The following is a 13614-nucleotide window of genomic DNA, read 5'->3' as shown; positions in this document are numbered from 1 at the left end:
CAGAATAATACATGAGTTTAACAATTCATCCCTCCTGTTAGCACCCTAAATTTTTCTTAACGGTTAGTCAGATTCACGTCTCAGAAGGATTTTTGTAAATATAGCTCACTGAAAAAAGTGGTTATGACACTCTTTTCTTACACTCTTTTCTGATATTCCTGCTGCTTTGGAAATGTTCCACCTCTTTGGCATGGCTGGAGCTGAAAAGTCACCAGACTGTTGTAATGCAACATGTCCCTTCCTGTCCTGTGGGGCAAAGGTTCTCTTTGAAGATTTCAGTTTCAACAAAATCAAGATAAATGTAAGCTATTTCGACAGTGCTTACATCATTGAGATGGTTTATTCATGGTGCTAGAGAAAACAGCACCATCTGTACAGAAATCCCTTCAGCTCCCTTTGTGTGGGTGGAGGAGGATGACAACCCATTGGTGCATATGGAAAAGGCAGAAATACTTCATACCTTTTTTTTTGTTTGAGGCTTCTCAGGCAAAGACTGCTTCCGTTTTCTGTGAACACCACAGAAGGAAAGGAGTTGCCAGTAACAGGGAAGAAATGCGTTAAGACTTAAGAGCACAATCACCTTATAAGCATGGGACTCCACACATGAACTTTTGCACAAATACTGGTTTTGCCCATCAGCTGTAACACAGTTGTAACACAGGAGGTCCCTGACAACTGGATTGAGGCTGTAGTGTCCACTTTTAAAAAAGGTGAACTGGAACATCCGGGAAACTCTACATTCATAAAACTTGTCTCACTGTCCAAAACAATCAGGGACCATGTACTGCATGTGCTTTTGGAATCCATCTGCAGAGAGTCACGAGGGCAAATCATGCTTGACCAAGTTAAGTTGCCTTCTGGGATGAAATGGCTGGTTATGTGGACAGAGGAAGAGCCATGAATTTAATGATAAAATTCAGTACAAGTACAGCAGTCTGTAATTACTTTATCATAGTCAATAATACGAGAATTGCTGCTCTTAAAGTCAACAGGTATGCTTTCAGTTAAGATTTTGAAAATTATGATGCTTGTTCATTGCAGTCTATGTGCCATGAACCTTTTATATTGTGAGCTGACTTAAGTGTCATATTGGGTCTACAGCACAGAGGTGTGAATTACTTTTGCAGTTCCCCAGTATAACTGGCATTACAGAAATTAATTTGGTCATGTTCTAATTATGCCTAATGCATGATTATTTTGTCTAATATCCCATAGCAAAGAACCTTAATAAATCAGATGCAGAATGTTGCGTAATGCTAATGGCATTGCAGAGATTTGCAATGACACATAGAAGAATTAGACTGCCAAGGGAATTGAAAGTATTTCAAGTTAATGTCTGATAAGAAAAAATTATTCTAAAATTGGTTTGAGCCACAACACATTAGACCATTTTGTAATGTCTTGCCATTTGCCAACAGAGGTTTCATTCTTGTGGATCACCACTGTATTATGTCCCCTGCTGCAGCTATAGATCTTTCCTCTTTTTGCAATAGGTTCTTCAACCTGATTGTTTTTTAACCATTTGGTAACACAATGTGTGCCTGAGCAAAGACTCTTCCTTGGGTACAAGGCACTTAGTCTGGGAATGGTGAGACATCCAAGAAACACTGTTAAGAGAGACTGTAAAACCAAGTAGCCAGCTGAGAAAGAGACACAAAGTGCAGTTGTCTTACAGTGAAGATGGTGCCTAGAAATGTATTTCTGGTGCAAGACTGCTGCTTAGGCTATGAGACAGCAGGAATCTCAAAACTGCACAAGAAACAGACTGGGATGTATCTTCTCAGGAGCTGGGGACTTACCATGATTAAATCTTGTTTCTTAGCAAGGAAAATGTATGAGGTGACTTAAAGAACCTGTACAATCAAAAGAAAGCAAATTGTCAGTCCTCAGGAAGAGAATGGGGAAAAAATCAATATTAGAAGTAAAATAATGGACTAAACTTTAGTCCTAAGGGATAATGATACTACTGAAACCAGTGTGTGCTAATGAAGGCTTACCATGTTAGGTTCTCTGCTTCATGTATATAAGAATGTTTTTTAACTGAGCCCAGTAACTGATGTTTAAAGAATAAATCTTCATTGTAGCATACATTTGTAAACAGACTATTTTGGAATAACTGAGAAGGTGCTGTTCTTCTGTTATGTGCCATTTTCCTTCATGCTGAAAAGAAAGGCTTTGAAAATCTGGTAAATCTTCTTCAAGCAGAACCACAGCACAGCTTAGATACTCATTCCTTATTTATTATCTTGATATGTTGGGAGAGGAAATCCTGGAGCTACAAATCATTGCAGATGTTATCACTAGTCTTAAGGTAACTCACCTTTATCACTCCAAGTCCATTTAAGTCTCTGGACTAAGAAAGGCAGATGGAACTCTGGGATTAGCAGAAGTTGGCCCTGTGGGTTGATATTCAACTTAAACATGGACCATGAGCTCCTTGGTATGCCTGGTCAGCCTAAGCAGGGACATAATGTGGTGACTGTGGCATGAAATGAAAATGGTTCTGATAATAAAATGAATCTAATCCCATTTGAATTAATCTGTAAAGAGCTGTGGGCTCATGCCTAGGAGTGGAGTGTCAATGTTCAGCTGAACACTGATGCTGGAGAAGGAGCCAAACCCAAAACGTGATGGTAGAAAATTCTTACCATCTCAGAGTATTCCATTAGTAAGAGAATGGTCACAGCAGCCTCTCTGAAGTTCAGCTTTAACACACTAGTCCAGATTTTTTGTTATTCTGATTTAAATACTTTTAAAATACTGGTTACAGTCCTAACAGAGCTGCTATGGTCTAGGTAACTATTAAGCTGTGCTAGCTGTCTGCTTTTAATAACTGTCAGCCCTAAGTGAACTGTCAATTAAAATGACAGATTCTTGTTGATTAGAGATATCTACAGTGAATCCCTAGTCACTGAAAAGAAACAGGCTCCTACGCTACAAGACAGTCTACTGAATAACAGGAAAAGTATTTTTTGTAATAAGCCATAAATTAATTATCTACTGTCTTTCAATAATGAAATATGTTATTTTGAAAAGAGACTGGAATAAAAGCTTTAAACGAGACTTTTGCAAAACTTATGCGAGATTCGTAGTTAATCAGGATTGAGAACTGCATTCAGAAAAGTTGTGTAACTGTTTTCTGTGCACTGAAGAACCTTAAACGAAATAATTCACTGCCTTTAGATAGAAAAGGACAACTGACAGCTTCAAATGATGCTCCAACCTCTGTTGTTCTGTTGAAATTCGTCTACATGACCGTAGACTTCACCTCCCCCAAATATTAACCTAACTAGGTATTGGAAACACATTTAGATAGCAACAGACAAATGAAAGAGATTTTAAGTCTAATAAAATATAAATTTTTGTACTTAAGAGTATTGTGTAATTTTCCTCCTTTTCCAGTCAGCTTTTACTTTTTTTCCCAAAAGACATTTAGCTATAACTATTATCCTTCCCAAAACAGAAAAGCAAAGGTTTACTAGCATTAATTGATGATCTTTCCAATTATTTCTGTCAATCTTCTCTCAGTTTCCATGAAATTGTTCTTGTAGTATTCACTCCACTGTTTCCATGTATCATCTACAGAAATGTTAAGAGCTGAGTAAAATGTCGTGGACATATCTGGTCAATTCAACATTTTCTTATCTATGTTCTACATTTCTAAACAAGATTCTCTCTTTACATTGCTTAGTTATGCTTTTCTCCTTTAACCAAAAGGGCGGGTGTCTTACTAAAATGACAAGATTTTTCCTCAGATTGTACTAAGACAAAGTGGGGCCCCTGGTGGTCTAGTGGTTAGGGTGCTGCACTCTCACCGCTGCGACCCGGGTTCGATTCCCAGCCCCCCGGGCAGATGGAGCTCGTCAGCCTTGTAAGGCAATCCATCTAAGAGAAGGTCACTCTAAACAAACCTACGACCTGGTCCTGAGACCCTCACTGCCACTGTCCAAGCTTGCTTGGCCCTGGCAGATGAACCTCAGGATTAAAGGGTGGGCTCAGTTCAGCACACACTGGGTCTCACCTAAAAAATCCACTGCGCAGGCTCAAAGGACTGATGACCTTTCCCAAATCTTCACTCGCGAAGACTGGCCATACATACTAAGACAAAGGAAAAATTTTATTTGTTCCATTAATCTTTTAAATTTCCAGTCTAGGATTCAAACTGTAACAATTATCCTTTGTTACAAACTGCTGCTCTTCCTATTAGAGACTAACTTGAAAGGTAGGTGCTTCTTTTTCCATTGTCATTTCATTAGCAACCATGATCTGAAGAGCTAATTCTCTGTCTAAGCAGCACCCACTCATTTTATAATGTTGGTAATAATTTCCAATTCTGCAATGGGAGGTCCTTTCAACCAAAGTCTTAAGGTGCTTGACTTGGACAAATTTAACTTGACAGCAAACCATGAATAGGTAAGTGTTATCAGAACCAAATGACTTGTAGGAAAATGGACCATGTAGTATAGTACCTGTATGTTGTCATTTGGAGTGCTAGCTAGAGGTTCAATTAGCAGTTGTGGCTTTCAGCCCTACATACTTTGGTGCTAGATTGTCACCTGTTGCTTTTTTCATCGTGTAGTCTTGATATACCTATTGTTGCTGAATGTCCTCTAGAAAGTCATCAGAAGGATCAGAATTAGTACAGAGGAATTCCAACTTTGGGTTCCTTGTTCTACCACTCAGTATTAGTCCTGTCTGGAGAAAACTGGGAATGGAAGAAAAGTGATGAGAATCAAGACTTTACGCACTCATAATATGCTGCACAAGAGCAAACCCCATCTTCTAGTTTCCATGCTGTGACCTATACTTTTGAGATCTAACCAACTGTATTTTTGTGAAGATTACTGCTCATTTTACCCAGGAATTCCTACTCAAACCAGTATTACCATAATCACCCCTAAACCATATCCCCAGGTACCACATCCAGATGCCTCTTGAACACTTCCAGACATGGTAACTCCTCTGCCTCCCTGGGCAGCCTATTCCAATGCCTGACTATCAGTGAAATGTTTTTTCTAACATACAGTCTGATGTTAGAACCTCCCCTGCCATAATCTGAGGCCATTTCTTCTCATCCTTTCCTCCAAGAAATTCTCCTGCTGTGTGGGGACTGCTGAAGACTGACGGGTTTGACTCACAGTAAGAAATTTGCACTGCTAATTTGTTAGTTTCTAATTGATTATGTATTTATATTGTAGTCCACAATTTAGAACTCCATATGGTGACTCACTATGGCCTAAGAGTTGCGAAGAAGCCTGACATGGGGTTCTGATGCCATTCAGTATATGTGTGATTGATGTTATATGCAACTAAACCCAGAAACTCAGCTGCAATGTTAGGCCACCTTAAAAACGCCTCACGCACAGATTCACAGATAATGAATGTCCTGAAAACCAAGTACACCAAAAAGTCAGACATGTGGCAAGGGCCTGTCTTCTCATCTTTTTGTTGCTCTTTTGTGTACATCTACAAAAAATTGTATGGACTTCAGGGATATGATTTATGGGCTCAGAAGCAAATAATCAGGGTGCCACACCACAGGATGGGAAATAACTCTCTACAGTTCTCTACAAATACCTCAAAGGAGGTTGTGATGAGGTGAGAGTCGGTCTCTTCTGCCAAAGGTTTCAGAAGTCCCCACATAGCAGGAGATTTTCTTGGAGGAGGTTTTCTGTGTTGTGATGAACCTAAAAGTTATTTAGGAAAAGAAAGTATAGGAAAAAAGCACTTGAGTAAGATCATGTTTTTATCTGACCTGCCTTCTAAGTTTTGCTTTATGCTGACTCAACAAATGCGAAACTTCTATGTAACAACAAATATGGCTCTGTTAGATCTGACTGAAGTGGCCAAAAAAATGACAAGGTGAAGTGAAATACAGCAAGAATATCTGCTACTTCTGAAATGCATTCTCAGACTTTACCAATTTGAAATTAATGGACTATCAGAGTTGGTTTCTAACTGTTCTAGGATATTAAGCAGTGGATTTGTCTTCCATGAATCTTCTTTTGGATCCATCCACATTTTTAGCACTGCAGTACCCCATGGCAAGGAGCTGCAGAGTTTACCGCTCACAGCTACCTCCTCTTGCTTGCTTGAGTCTGGCTTCTTGCTAACTCTATATTATTTCCTTTAGTTCTGGCACTGGAAAAAAAGCAGCAAACAATTAATCCTTATCAATCCTGGGTTAATCCCTCTCCCCTTCTTGATCTTCTAGGTCTTCAGTTTGGGTAAAAATTAAAATGGAAATAGTTGCAAAAACGACCTTGTTCAGGGAAGGAAAAGATTCTACCTAAGCAATGCAGATGTGAGCATGTATAATCACTGAACGGTGTAGGTACCCTTCTTTAGAAAATGAATAATAATTTTTATAATTGCTTTATATTTTGAATGCTTTCATAAAGAACCATGAAGACTGATTATTTCTTGAGTTGTGGCCGGCTTGGGATAACTGTAAACATCAGAGTCAGTCACTGGCTGCATCATTGTCTTCGTTAGCTAGCAGTGTACCAATCTGGAAGAAAATACAGACAAACCTTTTGGAATCTCTATACTAGTTTTTAAGTATATATTAAAAAAAAATAATTCATAAAGTATCAAATGAGAAGCAAAGTGAAGGTAACTGACTTAGATTGTTGTTTTCATATGCTTCATGAACTAACAATTACTGCTTCTGCAATAAAAAAAGAAAAGCTTATTATTTTGTTAGAAATACGCCATAGCTTGTCAAACTCCAAAATCTCCATTCCATTTCATTGCAGGGAAGACCATTTCACAATAGCACTGTTTTTCCTTGGAAGTTTTATATTAAACAATGTTTTGGATGAGATCTGAACCCAACAGGACAGGTCTTCAAGTTGTGCTGACCCTCTAAAATGTGGAGACTCTGCTTTTGCAGGTTCTTTTCGGTGTATGGAGCCATTAGCAGTAATAACAGACAGCCCCATTTGTGATGTCATGACCCAAGCAGTCTTTCTCTCCTTCATTTTAGAGGACTAAGCTAGCAACTGGGAAGTTTGTTTGACCATGGATTGTTATTCTGGAGCATCTCTGTCGCAAAAGTGTAACCTGGTGTTTAACACTTAAACAGAGAAAAATCACTGAGAATATAAATAGCTTATTGTGTTCTTTCTTTGGCATACACATTTAAATGTTTTTATAATTTAATGGGACCACTTACATTATTTTCAAACTCAGTAACTTCTCTGGGCCTCTGTACAAATTTTAAAAAGCATATTCAATGTTAATGTTCAAGTACTCTAAAGTGAATGCCTGGGTATTGATGAATTATATGTGACATTTATTATGCTGGATTCTGTGCTGACCCAGAGCTAATGGAAATTACAGAGTATGGCCTGTATTTGTTGCCATTAAGGGTACTTTTTCTCAGTAGCACTTCAGGCTGCTTTTTATCTGTTTAGTTGTTTGAGCTGCCTGAAGTCTTTCTAATTCCCACAATTAGGTCCACTTTTGCAAGGACAAATACACTAGACCAGGATCACAAAAAGGAACAAATCTGAAAGAAGGTAAAAACTTGTAGTTAAGACTAGGGTTGTGAAAAAATGGAATTTCCTTTTGTCGCATGCAAAACTGTAACAGAAAGATGTAAGTGCTTTTCTCAGATCTGTCACCACCTCTCAGTGTCTATAAATAAACTAGTAATGTATTCCTGAGTTCCTTCATCAATGAATCAATGCTCAGTGTGTTACTGTTACCAGGAATTCAAGGGAATTTTTTTTAAAGAAATAAGCAAAACAACAGACTAGAAGGGAACATCCTGCTCAACATGCAAGTAATACCTTGCCACCTAAAGGTTGTGACCTGCTCTGTGCCCCGGTGTCATATTGTGCTTATACATGTGCTTATGTCTTGTTAGAACAGTTTAATTGAGCTCTCACAAAATCTTTCCAGTGCACGGCCTTCCATAGCTGTCAGAATGATTGAGCAATTTGAATACCTTCCAAGGCTCATTCTTTTCCCAGTAATCTAGATTGTTTCAGATTTGAGTATGTCATAGAGAAAAACGTTCTCCAGGAATATCTGTTACAGAATTGGTGGAAGCATCACTGGACCTGACTAAGACCAGAGAAGCATATGGTTTGTTGCAAATTTATATTGACAGCTCTTGGTCATAAGTGTCAAATTTAGTCATATTAAGATTCCTGAACAACTTTCATGTTTGGCCTTTTCTATTATGGACAGGGAAATAATGTTCTGATGACAGGTGGTTGAAAGACTTCGGGTGGGAAGAACATGAAAGAATGTTGAAATTCTACAAAGACGTGACAATGGAATGTTGGTGTCAGCCCCATCTAATGAACAGAGTACTCATGGTGAGTGAGAGGTGTGAGGAGTGTAGTCATAGGCTCTGAATGGACTCAGAGGCAGAAACAAGTAACTTTGATGTTTAATGACTTGAATTAGTGGAGTTATAATCAGACCAGCAGTCTGCAAGGGAAATTATTTCTATCAACACCTTTCTGGGTAGGGCTGCATTGTAACTGTTGAAGACCTGGGGTGTGAATAGTTTGGGTTATCTGGAGAGGTAGGTAGTAACCAAAAATACTATCTGGGAAGAATCTGAAAGACTGAGACACATCTTGTGGCCAGGGTCATAGATGAGATCCAGACCAGAGGTAGATGTGGTAGCCATCTAGCAGCAGGTAGCAGACAGTAGGTGTGGTTTTGTTGAAAGAAGGTAGAAGTAGGACTGTTTGGAAAGTGCTTTGATGTTAAAAAATCACATCCAGTTCCTATTAATGGCCAGTCTTCGTGAGCGAAGATTTGGGAAAGGTCATTAACCCTTCGAGCCTGCTCAGTGGATTTTTTTTTTTAGGTGAGACACAGCGTGCGCTGAACTGAGCCCACCCTTTAATCCTGAGGTTCATCTGCCGGGGCCAAGCAAACTTGGACAGTGGCAGTGAGGTCCCCAGGACGTAGGTTTGTTTAGAGTGACCTTCTCCTAGATGGATTGCCTTACAAGGCTGACGAGCTCCATCTGCCCCGGGGGCTGGGAATCGAACCCGGGTCGCAGCGGTGAGAGTGCAGCACCCTAACCACTAGACCACCAGAGGCCCCAGTTCCTAAGCCATCTACTAAAATGACTGTCCACAAGTTCCACTCTTTCTTGATACACAAGGTGTGAGGTTGTTCTCCCAAAGATTTTAGGCCTTACAGTAGCAGCTTTCTGTCACCTTACCCATTTCTGCTTTACATCATGATTAAAACAACCACTTGAATATTTACCCACAGCACTCAATCATTGTGCAGTGTCCTTACATTTAGTACCTTCAGTCCAGGAGAGCCTCTGGGACAAAATTCATGTAGAGGTGTGGTCAGACTCTTCAAGACCAATTACTTAGTCTTGAAAAAGTCCAGACACTTTTCCACTGTGGTAAACATCGTCATGCTGCAGTAATGATATTTTTATTACATGTTATAGCTATGTGAAGGAATTTTGTTTCCTTGTAAAAGCTAATGACTTCACCATTGCTGAGATACTGTCAGAGAAAGAAAAGGAAAATCTGATGTAGGATACAGTGGACTTGAAGGTCAGGCATCATCTGTGATACTGAACGCAAAAGACCTTCTCACTCATGAAGCTGACATTAAAAAGTGACTTTCTAATTGCAGAAAGAAGTCTGCAGTGCTTGAACAAGAAAATGTAGTTGCTTTAGTAGTCCTTCATGCTTGGATAGCCAATCAAAGACCCATCAGTCGATAAGATATTGCCATTCATTACAATAGGAGGTAACAGAGGGAGGAGTTGGGCACACTTCCCCAGTGAAGGCTCTTGAGATTTATGAAACAACTGTTGAATTTTCTTTTTCTTCATTCTTGCATTTAAGATGTCAACTTCTCCATTTTTTTCCATTTTTTTCTCTCCCGTAAATGTCCTCCACCACTATTAAAATTTCCTTTTTTTTTTTTTCACTTTTTTGAAATGGAAAGTTGTATTTGGCCACAGTCCAGTGGCAGCTTCTGGGGCTGCAGGGAAAAGACAAAATATCACAAGAGTCAGTTGTGCTGGTAATTATAAATTTGTGTATCAAGTCAGTTTTTAATAATGCTCTCTATGTTGTCTGCAGTGTATTAGCTGATTCTTGTTATGTGTTCACAGATTAAAATCTGTCCAAGATTTGGTTTAAACTGGAGGATAGCACCACCTTTTAGATTTTACTTTGGATCCTCAAACAAAGGGACCCTCGACATAGTAGAGAACCCTCATACTGTTCTCTGCCTCTTTTTTAGGCTAGAACATGTTTTCAACAACTCTACTATCCCACGGCCTTAAATAACTTTGGGTAATTTCACATGGTAATTTGTTTGATGCCTTCTGAGAATAAAATTCCATGCTAGTTAATGCTGTTAAAGGAGAACATGTACTATATTGGTAATACCAATGATGTGAGCACTAAGTGTGAGTATCACAGTTTTTCAGGAAGTTAAAAAGGCTTGAGATGCAAAAATGCAAATTCATTGAAGATTTCCATATTTTAATGATAAAACATACATGATAATTTTATCAGGAAACTCTGGATGGGGAAAGGGGAGGGTTGGGGAAAGAGCATGTTGATAGCATCTAGTTTCCTACCAGGAGGCAACAGATATTTTTGACCTACCATTTAATGAGAGAATGAGATACCACTTGAAGATAATTTTGTTATTCACATCTATTCCTTAGTATCCTTCTGCTTTCATCTGCTAGTTTGCATTCTGGTTATAAAATTCTTGGATATATTGTAAGAACTTTGAGAGCAAGTGGGAGACACTAGCATGGGGAACATACTCTCAGTCACTAGAAGTTGTTTCAAGCCACTGATGCCCAAAAAGCTTAAATTTGGTCTGTCATAGTGTCTGATTAGTTCCCCAAATGAGGTTCCTGATTAATATTCCTCCCCTACCCTGTGGAGCATCACAGCAATCTCAGCACCTGTGTCCACCCACAGCCTCTCTGTCCTCTACGAAAAAAGCTCTCCTTCCCACTGCCAAGATTAGTGGTTTTCCACCACTTGCAATGACGTTCCTTGGGCCTTCTCAGCCAGTTTCCAATTTGTGCTGATTTATTCTTCAGAGCAGTAGCCTTCTAAATTAAAATGTAGTCAACATGTGTTGGATACACCACACTAAATTTGGCATCATTGCACAGGAATCCTTATTTTCAGTAGTAAGTACAAATGACTCAGCTCCAAAACCAGCTTTTTACTTGTCAGTTGGTTATTCTTTTCATGGAAAAATCAAACTTCCCTGTACTTCTAAGTATGTGAACTATTCTGATTGTTCATAGATGTATTTCAGTGCATTAGACTACTCTTCATGGCTAGGCTTCGCGAATGAAGATTTGGGATTACACTACTATGAAACAATTAATTCCTCTCATGGGGAACATCTGTCTAGCAAATGTACCATAAGTTGCAGAGCCAGTCCCTGGAGTCTTTCTTCTCTGAAATTTATATGAGCTCCTGCTGTCCTGTTTAGGGGTTGACAGTGCTTTCAGTTTAAAATCAGCATTCTTAAAGAATTCAGTAAACATGATCATGGCAGAAAATTGTGATATGTGCAGATGACTTAGGCAGAGGATTTTCTTGGCTTCTGGGTTGGCGGGTTTTTTTTGTTTGGTTGGTTGGTTTGGTTTGGTTTGGTTTTTTTGTTGTTGTTTTGTTTTGTTGGTTTTTTTTGTTTTGTTCTTGTTTGCTTGTTTGTTTGTTTTTTTCTTTTTTCTTTTTTTTTTTTTAAAGCACATATCTGATCCTTTACCCATTTTTTAAATCTAAGAAAACATGATAGAGTGCTGGTTGTGGATGACACTTTCTTGTAGTCTACAAGAAAAGTTTGCAGTTCGTGTAGCCACTGTTTTAAACAATCTGCATTTTTTAGGAAGTTGGTAGGGAAGGCTGGATGATCCAGTGGCAAGGAACTAAGACTATTTCTTCAAAATTTGGAAATTTTACTACTAGGGCTACAACCTAAGTTTGTATTCACCAATCCACTGAATCTTTTATTTGGTTCACTAAGGTGTACATGTGGGCTTAATTTTCAGTAAAATCAATTACATGAATTGAAGCTCATTTTTTATGCCTTGCTAAATAAAGATACTAGATCTAGAATGAGAGTCTGGTTTCTGGAATGAGTATGCAGTGAAAGTGAACTGGAGCTGAAAAGAGGAGGACCTGCCCTATTCACAGTGTGGTACATGCTAATTAGACCGCTATAATCAGTCAGAAGGAACTGAAGCACCTGATTGCCTGATCCTGCCCTAAAGACTTCCAAGAAGCACTTCTTGGAAGAATAGCCCATGACAAAATCATTTGAGACCGCAAAAGAAGGGATCTGATAACCTAGGTGCACTCCCAGAATCCCCTATATTGGGTCATGATCCAACCTCAACTGAAAACAAATCATGTTGTTTAAGCAGATTAGTACAGCCTCCTGTGCTGCTCTGACCAGACTGAAAGCAGATAAGCTTGTTTACAAGAGCTGATCACATCCACCTGTGTTTATGATCTGTGCATGGTTTGTGCGGATACCATCCACACATATCATTTTGGTGCTAGTTTATGGCAACCAGTTCCACTGACATGGGTGGGACCAGCCATTCAGCCTCCTGCTTGCCTGTCTCTAATTTGTCACAGGAACACATCAGAAATAGGATGTTTAAAAAGTGCTCTTTGTTCTCCAGTCTTTGTTGCTAGTCTGGCTGTCATACCTTCATTCTGCTCTTCTCTTCTTATTTGCAGCCTCTGACACTGTCTATTTCTAGATGCATCACTGAAGTGGAAAATTTATACTTTTGCTATGGGAGTGATTTTCTAGTTCAGTTTGAGAAAAAGAGAAGGGTTTTGCTCTGAAAACCTATCACTAGTCCAGTATCAGTGATGTAATCTGTATCCTTGAAAATATATATGTCTTGATGAGTTGATTTCTAGAAGAAAAGCTCTGTCTTAAGTGCTTTTAAATCAAGCCCTGACTTTGGTATTTCTTTTTTCAATTGAGAACGAAGTTTGGATTGAAATTATTTGGGTTTACCAAGATCTAATGACAATGTTAGAGTTCCGCAGAAGTGTGTCATTCTAGGAGCATAAACCAGCATTTTGCTCTACAAAAACACTGTGTTTCTTGACCAAATTGCTGAGGATTCACCAATCTGACAATATTACAACAGGAAGATAAGGTTATTTAAAAGAAACTGATACCAAACACAACATACATTTTAAAATTTTATCTTAAAGTTGATTATTGACATGGTTCAGTTATGTGTAGACTAAAGACAATCTTAGATCTTCCTCAGTGATCTGTTTTTCTTCAGACCCAGTTTCATTGTTTTGTTTTAAATATTTTGCATACATCACAGTGCCTTACTGTGGTGGGGGGAAACAGTTTTCCCCCTGAAGTTATAAAATACTAAAACCCCAGGGGGTGGTGACCCTTGAAGTTTTGAGGTTTTACCCAATGAGCGCTTTTGCAAAATATAAACATATCACAAGCAGAACGGAAGAGAAGGTAGTTGTAGTTGTTGTAGATGAAGTAGCCATGTTGTAGGGCCACAAGGAGAGAGGGGCAGGAGCCCCTTGGGGGCTCTGCCCCCCCCCCCCCCCCCCCCCCCCCCCCCCCCCCCCC

This window comes from Lepidothrix coronata, unplaced genomic scaffold, assembly GCF_001604755.1.
Source record: "Lepidothrix coronata isolate B3197 unplaced genomic scaffold, Lepidothrix_coronata-1.0 Scaffold37, whole genome shotgun sequence".
Lineage (NCBI taxonomy): Eukaryota > Metazoa > Chordata > Aves > Passeriformes > Pipridae > Lepidothrix > Lepidothrix coronata.
This window is presented reverse-complemented; position numbering follows the sequence as displayed.